Source organism: Macrobrachium nipponense, chromosome 27 (genome assembly GCF_015104395.2).
Source record: "Macrobrachium nipponense isolate FS-2020 chromosome 27, ASM1510439v2, whole genome shotgun sequence".
Lineage (NCBI taxonomy): Eukaryota > Metazoa > Arthropoda > Malacostraca > Decapoda > Palaemonidae > Macrobrachium > Macrobrachium nipponense.
Window position 1 is genome coordinate 21,011,069 of NC_087216.1, and position 10,000 is coordinate 21,021,068.

A 10,000-nucleotide genomic window follows, 5' to 3' on the forward strand; every position below is an offset into this window, starting at 1 on the left:
TTTTAACCTTTTTTTTTTTAGTGTGGGGAATGTGGTGGGGGATGTTTAAGGGTACAAAAAGTGGTTTAATGCCGGAGGAGTATCAATCCTGTCACCTTAATGGTCTCATTCAGCATTAGGTAGACCTACCTAGGTGAGTTTATGAAGTATCTTGAAACGACTACTAGGTATACTATAGGCTAGGTATACCTACCTACTACTACCTATATCATGTAGCGTACAATGGTAAGGATTTGGGGTATTTCTACAGAAGCAGTCCACACGGACTGCAAGGAACGTAACCGCGGATACGACAATCCCACTAGGGATTGGTTGGGGGTTTACAATGTATTTTCGCCGTGTTTAGTACTGGTCCTGGGGGTGGTTAATTACAGTCATCTGAATGAATATTTACTTAAAATTCTTGTTAGGCATAGATAAAACTGCGGTAGAAAAACGCAACGGCCAGTAGTCTAAGGCTGCCCGCGGATACGTACCCCTAGATCTACCGATCTGTGCCTGTAGTAGGTTAAGCTTGTGGTTGGTTTGGTCATTTGCAAGTGAAATGAATGTCAGATGTCAGAATCACACATAAAAAGATGGTATATCACAACATACTAGCTTAGGCTTAAGCAGGGAAAATAATACTGAAGTCGCGTAAGTCAACATTTGAGCTACCTAGGCCTAGGGTAATTGCTAGTCACTAAATTTTTTATATTTTGACTGGATATTGGCACAGCTCGGTATCCTGATCATGATTTTAAGATATGGTTTTTTACGGCTGTGAATGCGATGCGCAAACCCTGTTTACCCCAAAAAAACCTTATTGCTATCCAGTGCACAAGATCAAGCGACCGAAACCATGAAACTATATAAAACCTACTAGGTACAAAACTGCATGTACAGGGGGGGACATGTACGATCAATGTGTACAATCCCAAAAAAATAAAATACCTTATACACGTCCTGACATGAAGATGGGCATCAGACGCGACTTCTTGTTGGTGACTATGGAGCTAGAGACCCTACTCCGGTGTCAGACGCGTGACATTATTTGGTCTTTTTCTTGGGGTTGTACACATTGATTGTACATGGTCCACCCCTGTACATGCGGTTTTTTTACTGGTACAGCTGAAAAAGGCATATTTTAGATTTCCTATGAAGTTCAAACTCCAGAGTTGTGTAAAGGGTCATGTAGTTATGGTTTAGGGTTCTGTCCCCCCCCCCCCCCCCCCCCCCCGGTTCGGGAAGCATGGGATCTACTAGGTTAGGTTAGTATGTAACCTGATATGACACACTGCACAAATCACAGCAGTACCAATATCCATTGTGATCAGTATACAGCTGCCGTACCAAGTTCCTGTGCCAATTTTTTAAGCATAGGAAAAGTAGATGCAAAAAAAAAAAAAGGGGTAGCTGGTACCATCTTAACCTTCAAATATTGGAGTTAAGATAGATTGGTTAAAGCATATAAACATAGTAAAGAAGCGGCCAAAGTGATTTTGACGAAAGGAGATGGTAAATACGAAGCTGGTGATGGAAAGATACAACAAAGAATTTTGACTGACTTGCCAGTGCAAGCATAATGGCCCAAAAAAAAATTGTAGGAAACTTAGTTGGTACCTCTCATTGTGAGCACGTACACTGAGTGATTTGTGTGGCCAGCACGTGCAACTGAGTGATTGTGTATCCCTCTTTAAAATATATATTTTCTATAGAACCTTTACTGTATCACTTAAAAAAAACTTAGACAATATTTAAAACTCTCCTCTAAAAAAGATGTTTTTTTGTATCATAAAAAAAAAAAAAGTGATTTTTGTAATGTGCGCAAAACATTGTTTTTATTCTGTGTATTAACTGTGTGGTAATCTTCAGATGCTGCCACTGTAATTGAAAAAAAGAAATTTTCTATTGCATAGTAGTGTATCATATCTAAGCGCTGAAACCATGTTTCCATCATTGTATTAAAAATAAAAGTGACCTTACTAGGAATTCATGGGATTTGATAAGGTCCTAAAAAAAAACAAATATAAAAAAAAAAAAAAAAACCACTAGATGATATTTAAAAAAAAAAAAAAAAAAAGAAGTATTTTTATTTTAAAAAAAAAAAAAAAAAAAAAAAAATAAAAAAAATATATTATATATAAAATAATGTTAAAAAAAAAAAAATATCTAAAACAAGTCCTTTGCTATAGGGAAAAAAAAAAAAAAAAAAAAAACATGAGGTTGTCGGCATAATTGAGCAGGGTCAAAAGTGCTATGCCTTAAAAAAAAAAAAAAACCAAAACGCCAGAAACTCTTGCCTCTGGTTTGACTCCAGTGGTATGGGAGCAGTCAGCAGATCTGGAAAAAAAAGGAACATGGAGGTATCAAAAAAAAAAAAATAATAAAATTTTGGGTGGGTGGCAGATTTTGGGCTTCCTGCCAAAAAAAAAATTATAGCATGTGATCAGAACCTAGGTAAAAAGTGTACTACATTTTTTGGTTACAGTGCAGTACAAGTTCAGTATTTGTATGTGCCCATGCAAAAAAAACAACATCCTCTCATCTTTGTCAAAAAAAAAATTTTAAAAAAAAAAAAAAAAAAATTTTAAACTCCTAGTTGGTGAGGTAAACCTAATTTCTTATTTAATAAAAAAACTAAAAAAAATAGACAAAAAAAAATAAAAAAAAAAAAATATAGAAAAAAAAAAAAAAAATTTTGGTGGGGAATGGTGCTAAGAGGGGTGACTAAAAAAACAAAGTCTTGCCGCTGTGTGATCTCATTTCTCACATAGTGTGAGAAATTTGCATCTGGAATGGATTTTCCCTTGAGTTAATAGCTTTTAGTTTTTGCATTGCTATTCTTTGCAGTGTACAATACATATATGCTTTGTATCCTTCTCAAGACCAGATAGGGAGAGCAACAGCCTGTAAAACATTTGCCCTAAGCATATGAGTGAGCTGTTCTTAATATCAAAAAGAAACACCTGGTAAAAATCTAGCTCATCAAAAAAAAGTTGAAAAAAAAACCCCTCAAAAAAAACAAAACGGGAAAAAAAAAAACAAAAAACGCCAACAAAAAAAAGTAAATTAAACTGAGAAGACAAAAAATGATATTTGGGTTTTAAAATGTTATAAAAAAAAAACAATGCTGTCTGGAGGATGATGCTGCACTTCTGATATAAAGAATTGCTGGCCCTGGTTGCTTTTAAAGTTAGCGTCTCTGAGAGCTCCCTAATGAGACTGAAATGCTCAGAGTAAAAAAAATCTAAGATAAAAAAAAAAACTTCAAATCCTACATCAGAGGGTGAAAAAAAAAAAAAAAAAAAAAAAAAAAAAAAAAAAAACAAAGAAGTCAGAAAGAATCTTGGTTGCCTTGTCCTGTCTCTATACTGTGGGAAACTTAGTTTTCTTGTCTCCTCACAATCCCCAACCAACTCCTTGTGGTGATTGTTCAGGTTTGCCAAAACTGACTCGGCTTTCTACTGACTTCAATAGGTTCCTTATCCTCCTAGGTCATGGAGAGCAAGGTTTCTTTTTTTGCTACTTCTGTGATTATATGCTTCTGTCATGAATCTAAACCCTTTCCTCCTGCCTTTCGTATCCTTGTCTCAAAATGGGGGTGTTGAGAGGTAGATGACTTAAGCACTAAGAATGGGGTAGGACGAAGTTCATCTCTGAACTTTATGGTTTTCATTGGGCTATCATCCCTCCTTTTGAAGAAGAATCCTTCCCTTCAAATGCTTTCATCTTTAATCTTCTATAACAGTTACTATTTAATGTTGCTGTTGTATGGTTTTTGTAAGATTATTTGCTGTGGGGTCCAGGAAGGTCCACTGTTTGCTATCACATATGGGATCTATTACAGAACACATTGACTCTCACTTTAAGGGAATATCTAAGATTCTCAAGAGACAGTTCTGGAAGTACAGCACTGGGGTTACCCCTCGAAATCCTTGCAAGTCTTTCTGGTTTCCCACTACCCATGGGAAGGAAGTTCTCCCTTGGTTTGTAATAGTCACTCCCCTCTCTATGTTTGGATAGAAAGCATCTGCTTTCAACTACAGGCAGTCCCCGGGGGTTAACGACGGGGTTCCGTTCTTGAGGCGCGTCGTAAGCCGACAATCGTCGTAACCGCCGGAACGACACTTGGAAATATGCCTTAAACTAAGAAAAAAGTTAGAGAGACCTTACCTGTGTGACATGCAAGTATATTTGCATGATGTTTAGTGTGGTTATTTCAATGCAAAAGGATGGTTCTTGAAGGTATAATTCTTTATTAAACTCTTGTGACACTATAAGCACAATGTACTACACTTAATCCTTAGGTTAGATTATACACTAAACACTATTTACGACTGTACACTAATCCTTTGGTAGATCCTGGAGTACACTAAAATCCCAGTCTGGTAGCTCTGGAAGGTAAAAGTATACACAATTGTACTAAAATACTACACAAAGTCCTGAATGCATATGTAAATTAATAGATTCAAGAGTAAAAGAGTTTAATGTATGTTAATTAATTCCTTACTTTTTAGTTTATAATTCCTTACTTTGAGTTATATCAGAGTAAAAAAGTTAATGTATGTGAATTATTTCCTTACTTTTTAGTTTAAAGTTGTCATGCTATGTACCCTGGATGCACCAAAGTCTTATGTGGCCCCATAGCCTACATCATTCAGGGGGTTCTGGAATGTACAAAAAATAATTAGTATGTCAGTAAGTACTCTATGCATAGTAAGTTACATACAGTAATATGCACCATACAGTGGTTTAATATCACAATATATAACATATATAAACTTAGTTAATGTATGTTAATTAATTCCCTTACCTTTAGTTTAAAGTTTGTCGTGCTATGTAACCCCTGGAGCACAAAGTCTTATGTGGCCCCATAGCCTACAATCATTCAGGGTTCTGGAATGTACAAAAAATAATTTTGTCAGTAAGTACTCTATGCATAGTAAGTTACATACGTAATATGCACCATACAGTGGTTTAATATCAACTGGGTATGCATAGTAAATGATTGGTCTACACCCCCTGTTCAGCAGGGAGTGTACGTATGTACGTAATTCCATGAGGGACCCTTGATCACTTATCCCATGTGAGAGATCTTGGTCACTTTTTTTTTGAGTATGTACGTATAAAACTTACTTAATGTATGTTTACTACTATGTATTACCTTACCTTTATGTTATGTAGTAACCCTGGACAAAGTTTTTATGTGGCCCCATAGCCTGCATCCATGGAGGGGGTCCTGGTTTTCTGAATGTACCCAAAAAAAGTATCAAAGTTAAGTCATGTTATGTATGTTTAGTAAGTTACTACAGTAACCATACGTACAGTGGTTTATAACATGTATGTAAAACTAATCAAACTTGGTTTGGAAATTCCTGTAAAAAAAAGTTATGTACGTATGTAATACTACTGTATGTAAAAACCTTACTGTTTTTCATACTTGTTACACTACATGTTTACATGTGATACGTATACTTTCCTGAGGGTTTTTTCCATCCAAAAATGGTGCTTCTACTTGTAGTTATCCCTTGATGACACTTGTAGTAGTAATTTGTTATTAACAACCTGGAATTGTGTTGAAAAATGTTGGTTCTGGAAGGAAAAAGTAACAAATTAGTGTACAAAATATACACTACAGAAATTGTGAATGGCAATATGTTAATTACTGTAGATATATCAAGAGTACTAAAAGGAGTTAATGTATGTTAATTAATTCCTTACTTTAGTTTAAAGTTGTCGTTCAATGTAACCCTGGATGGACAAAGTCTATGTGGCCCATAGCCTACATCATTCAGGGGATCTGGAATGTACAAAAAATATTTTGTCAGTAAAATCCTCTATGCAGAGTAAGTTACATACAGTAATATGCACCATACAGTGGTTTAATATCACATATAACATGTAGTATAAACTTATTTAGAAATTCCTTACATAACTTACCAACTTTTTAGTGAGTCTCAAAGCTGTTACCTAGGTTTTGTGGGAGATGGAGGTGGAGGTTTGTAGAGCATTCATGATAAGGATGCATTCCAAACCTAACTTCAGTGTGCTTTCCCCCCTCACAAAGATAACAGGCTAGGATGATGGGCAGTCTGGAATGAAGATTAATATTAAGGACGTATGTAACCACTTAGGTGTCAAAATTTATTGTACGTATGCAAACATTAAAACACAACTGAAATTCCTTACCTTCAGCAAATGAAGACATGTAGGCTATGTAGAGGTCTGGTTTATGTAAGTCACGGTGCATGCCAGTCTGGAATGATAATGTAATAGTACATATGATTATATAGTATGTATGTTACATACATACATGGTTATTACATATGTAATAATAAAACATTAATAAAAAAAAATGTCCTTACCAAATTCTAGTGGTTGGCTTGCTTACTGGATGGCCCTATGGTACATGAGAGTGGTGGCTGGGCTATGGAGTGGATGGGCAGTGCTTGGGAGTCTGGATGATAAAAATATATATAAAAAAATGATAGTTACTACTACTGTAACTACTGCACATGTTATTACTGTTTGACATATGTAGTGTAATACGTATGTTCAATATAAAAAATGAAGAATTCTTTTACCTGAAGGAATGGGAGAGGTGATACTTACTCGTATCAACTGATTTGGGCTCTGAGAGGTGATACTCGTATCAACTGATGAGGGAACATCTAGATCTGGAAAGAATGATAGGGTACATAAAAATATATTATAATGGTGGATGTAATTGTAGCATATGTACACTTTTAATAAAATTTCTATTAGCAATTTATAAAACATTTTATACAAATTTGTTAAGGATTCCTTACCTGATGTATAGGCGAGGCATCAAAACCATGGAAAGGCTCAGGGTCATCTGGTCACTGTCACTATCAAAGGGGTGTTCTGAAATGAAAAAAAAAAAAAAAAATAATAAGGTTATGCAACATCAAACACATTGTACCACTATGTAAGTTAAGTGTACGTATGTATGTAGGTGTAAAACATTTCCAACATGAAATGAGAAAAATGAAATTGCTTACCTGATTGTACACGTACAGGTGGGGCGGGCTGATACAGAGGGTCCAGTACAGGGGGATCTGGAACTGTCACAGGTAGTACAGGGAGATCTGGAACTGTCACAGGTAGTACAGGGAGATCTGGAACTGTCACAGGTAGTACAGGGGGTGGGGATCTGGAACTGTCACCCACTTCTGCAATAAATTACAAATGATGAAATTATGAAGTTACATTTTACTCTTACATTTAGTTTTGTTACATTAAAAAAATTAACACATTTTAATATGTACACTATGTAAACACATAAATTAGTAAAACAGTTCCAGAATTCCTTACCAGGACTAGGATTTGGGAGGTGTGGTACTGGAGACTTGTGAAAGAAAAGTGTCAAGCCTGGGACTGCACACTTCTCTTCGTCTGCTTCTCCTTCAGGTCTCCTTGTAGAAAGTCACCAAATCCATGATTCCTCTCTTGATTTTGTCAAACTGAAAACGTTAGGGTCTTCTGCCTCAAAAGAAGCCAAGGCCCTCTCCAGATGAGTAAAACCCCTCTGACAAGCCACCTTTCAACAAGTTAATGACCTGGGTTTTGGCTCTGGTGCCGCCTCCTCTTCCTCAATCATTTGTTGTTTCAAGTTCAAGTAAGTCCTCTGCAGACAATTCCCTCTCCATGGGAATCCAGCACTCTGTTACATCATCAGGTTCAGATCTAGTTTCAGCCTCTTGCTTAGCCCCTACGATCTTCCTCGTCACAGTCTCGACGTCTTCTGCCTGGTCAAAGCCCTTCAAACTGTGCACAAACTGTGGACAGTTTCTCCAGGCCCCATTTAAAGTGGTCGTCTTCACCTCGTCCCAAGCACTTGGCAATATTTTTCACTGCTCAGCAATGTTTTGTAAGCCCTTCCAAATTGCTTCAGTGTCACTCCTTGTTAGCTTCTATGGCCCTCAAAGCAAAACGTATGGTCCTTCTAAGGTAGTAAGCCTTGAAATTAGCTATTACTACTCCCTGGTCCATTGGCTGTATCAGCGATGTGGTATTGGGTGGGAGGTACACCACCTTCACATTAGGATGGCATGTCGCTCAAATTTGAAGGGTGACAGGGGCATTTGTCCAGGACTAAGAGGGCCTTAAAAGGCAGACCCTTCGAGTCAAATACCGCTCCACTGCTGGCACGAATGGGTCATTGAACCAATCTTCGAAGAACATTAAGGTAAACCCAAGCCTTCTTGTTTTGATTTCCAAATCACAGGGAGTTGACTCTTGAAAATGCCCTTGAAAGCCCTGGGATTCTCTCGCCAAATACACCAGCAGGGCTTCAGTTTCAAATCACCACTTGCATTGGCCCCAAACAGCAAAGTCAGTCGCTCCTTTTCCAGCTTTATGGCCAAGTGCTGACTTCTCCTCTTTGAAAAGGTACGGTTCGATTTGGCATTCTTTTTCCAAATAATCCAGTCTCATCCCACATTAAAGACTTGGTCAGCCGTGTAACCACCATCCTTAATTATCTCAGCCAAACCACCTGGGCAAAACTTTCTGCTGCTTCGCTATCAGCACTAGCAGCTTCACCGTGCAATTCTTCACATTATGCAAATTTGCAACGAGCCTTAAAACGGTTTTTAAACCAACCTCTACTCGCGGAAAATTCCCACCAGCAACTGCCCTTCGCCAAACTTTTTCACTACTGCCTCATGCAGCGCTCTAGCCTTCTCCTGGATCAACACTTTAAGCTCACCGGAACAAACGTCGCTGGTTCTGGTCCTCCAGCCAGATCATGAAGCAATTTCTCCATTTCAAAACAATGCTCTGGCTACGTTGCTTGCTCGTTTATCACCGTTGACTTCATCGGTGCAGCATCCTTAACATGCTTCAGAATACGTTCCTGTCCTTCACAATGGTTACCACCGTGGTCCCTGCTCAAGCCTAAAGAACGGCCTATTTCGGTGTTTAGTTTCTCCTTCTCCGAACGCTTTATCACGTCATATTTGACCTCCATGCGTGATGACCTTCCTCTTCTTGGATGAACTATCATCGGAGGAAGTACTTTGGCGTTTAGGATCCATTGTAAATTTTGCGAAAATGGCAATGAATTTCAGCAACGTCTTAGCACACCAACCTAGTGAATGCAGGCAGGCACGCGGATTGAAGTGGCGTCCTTTCGTATTGTTACGCTTGCGTCCTCGACCGTCTGAGGTCGTTGTTCGCTCTCAATTTACCATACAGTTTAATAGCGTTAATTAATTTAGGCACCTCCGCTCAAAAACTAGTTTCTGCATATGAGGTATCGTTAAAAAGCATAAACAAAACGTCGTAACCTTGGAATTTGTGTTGTAATCTAAACCGAAACTTAGTTTTTTTTTTAATTATGTACTGAACAAGCAATGATTTTTCATTCATATTTGCGCTTTTGACTGTTTTTAAACTGCCGCATCCCAAGCTAGTGTATTCATTCGCCCTCAAAACTAGTTCCGCATATGCGGCGTCACTAAAAAAAATTTAAAAAATACGAAAAAAATAAAGAGTGTCAAAAATCATCATAACCTCAAATTTTTTTTTGTTGTAATGTACCAAAAAACATATTTTTAAATTATGTACTGTGCTAAACTATAAAGGATTTTTGATCATAGCATGCGTTTTTTAAAAGCGTCGTTAACTCGGAGCGTCGGAAGCGTCAGCGTCGTAACCTCGGAACAAGCGTCGTAACCCAGGACGGAATTTCCATTGAATATTTAAGAAAAAGCGTCGTAACCTCGGAACGTCGTAAGCCGGAACCGTCGTAACCCGGGGACCGCCTGTATATGGTAATGTGCTTCATTTAGGCAAATTATATATTTTGATGAGGTACTTTTTTTATGAGTACATAGACAGAAAATTGCACAATGATTTTAGTGTCATATATATATATAAGGCTGTCTTTTTTTTCACTGGATATTCTCATTCCCAATTTTTCCAATTTTAGGTACCAAGAATTTAATTGCTACATATTAGTAAAGTGATATAGTTTATGACGAAAAGCATTGAG

At 37.5% G+C, this 10,000-nt stretch overlaps 1 pseudogene; it reads left to right on the forward strand.

The window, feature by feature from the left end:
* The window catches only part of LOC135200620 (uncharacterized), a 65,144-nt pseudogene that overhangs the window by 14,657 nt on the left and 40,487 nt on the right, over positions 1 to 10,000 (forward strand).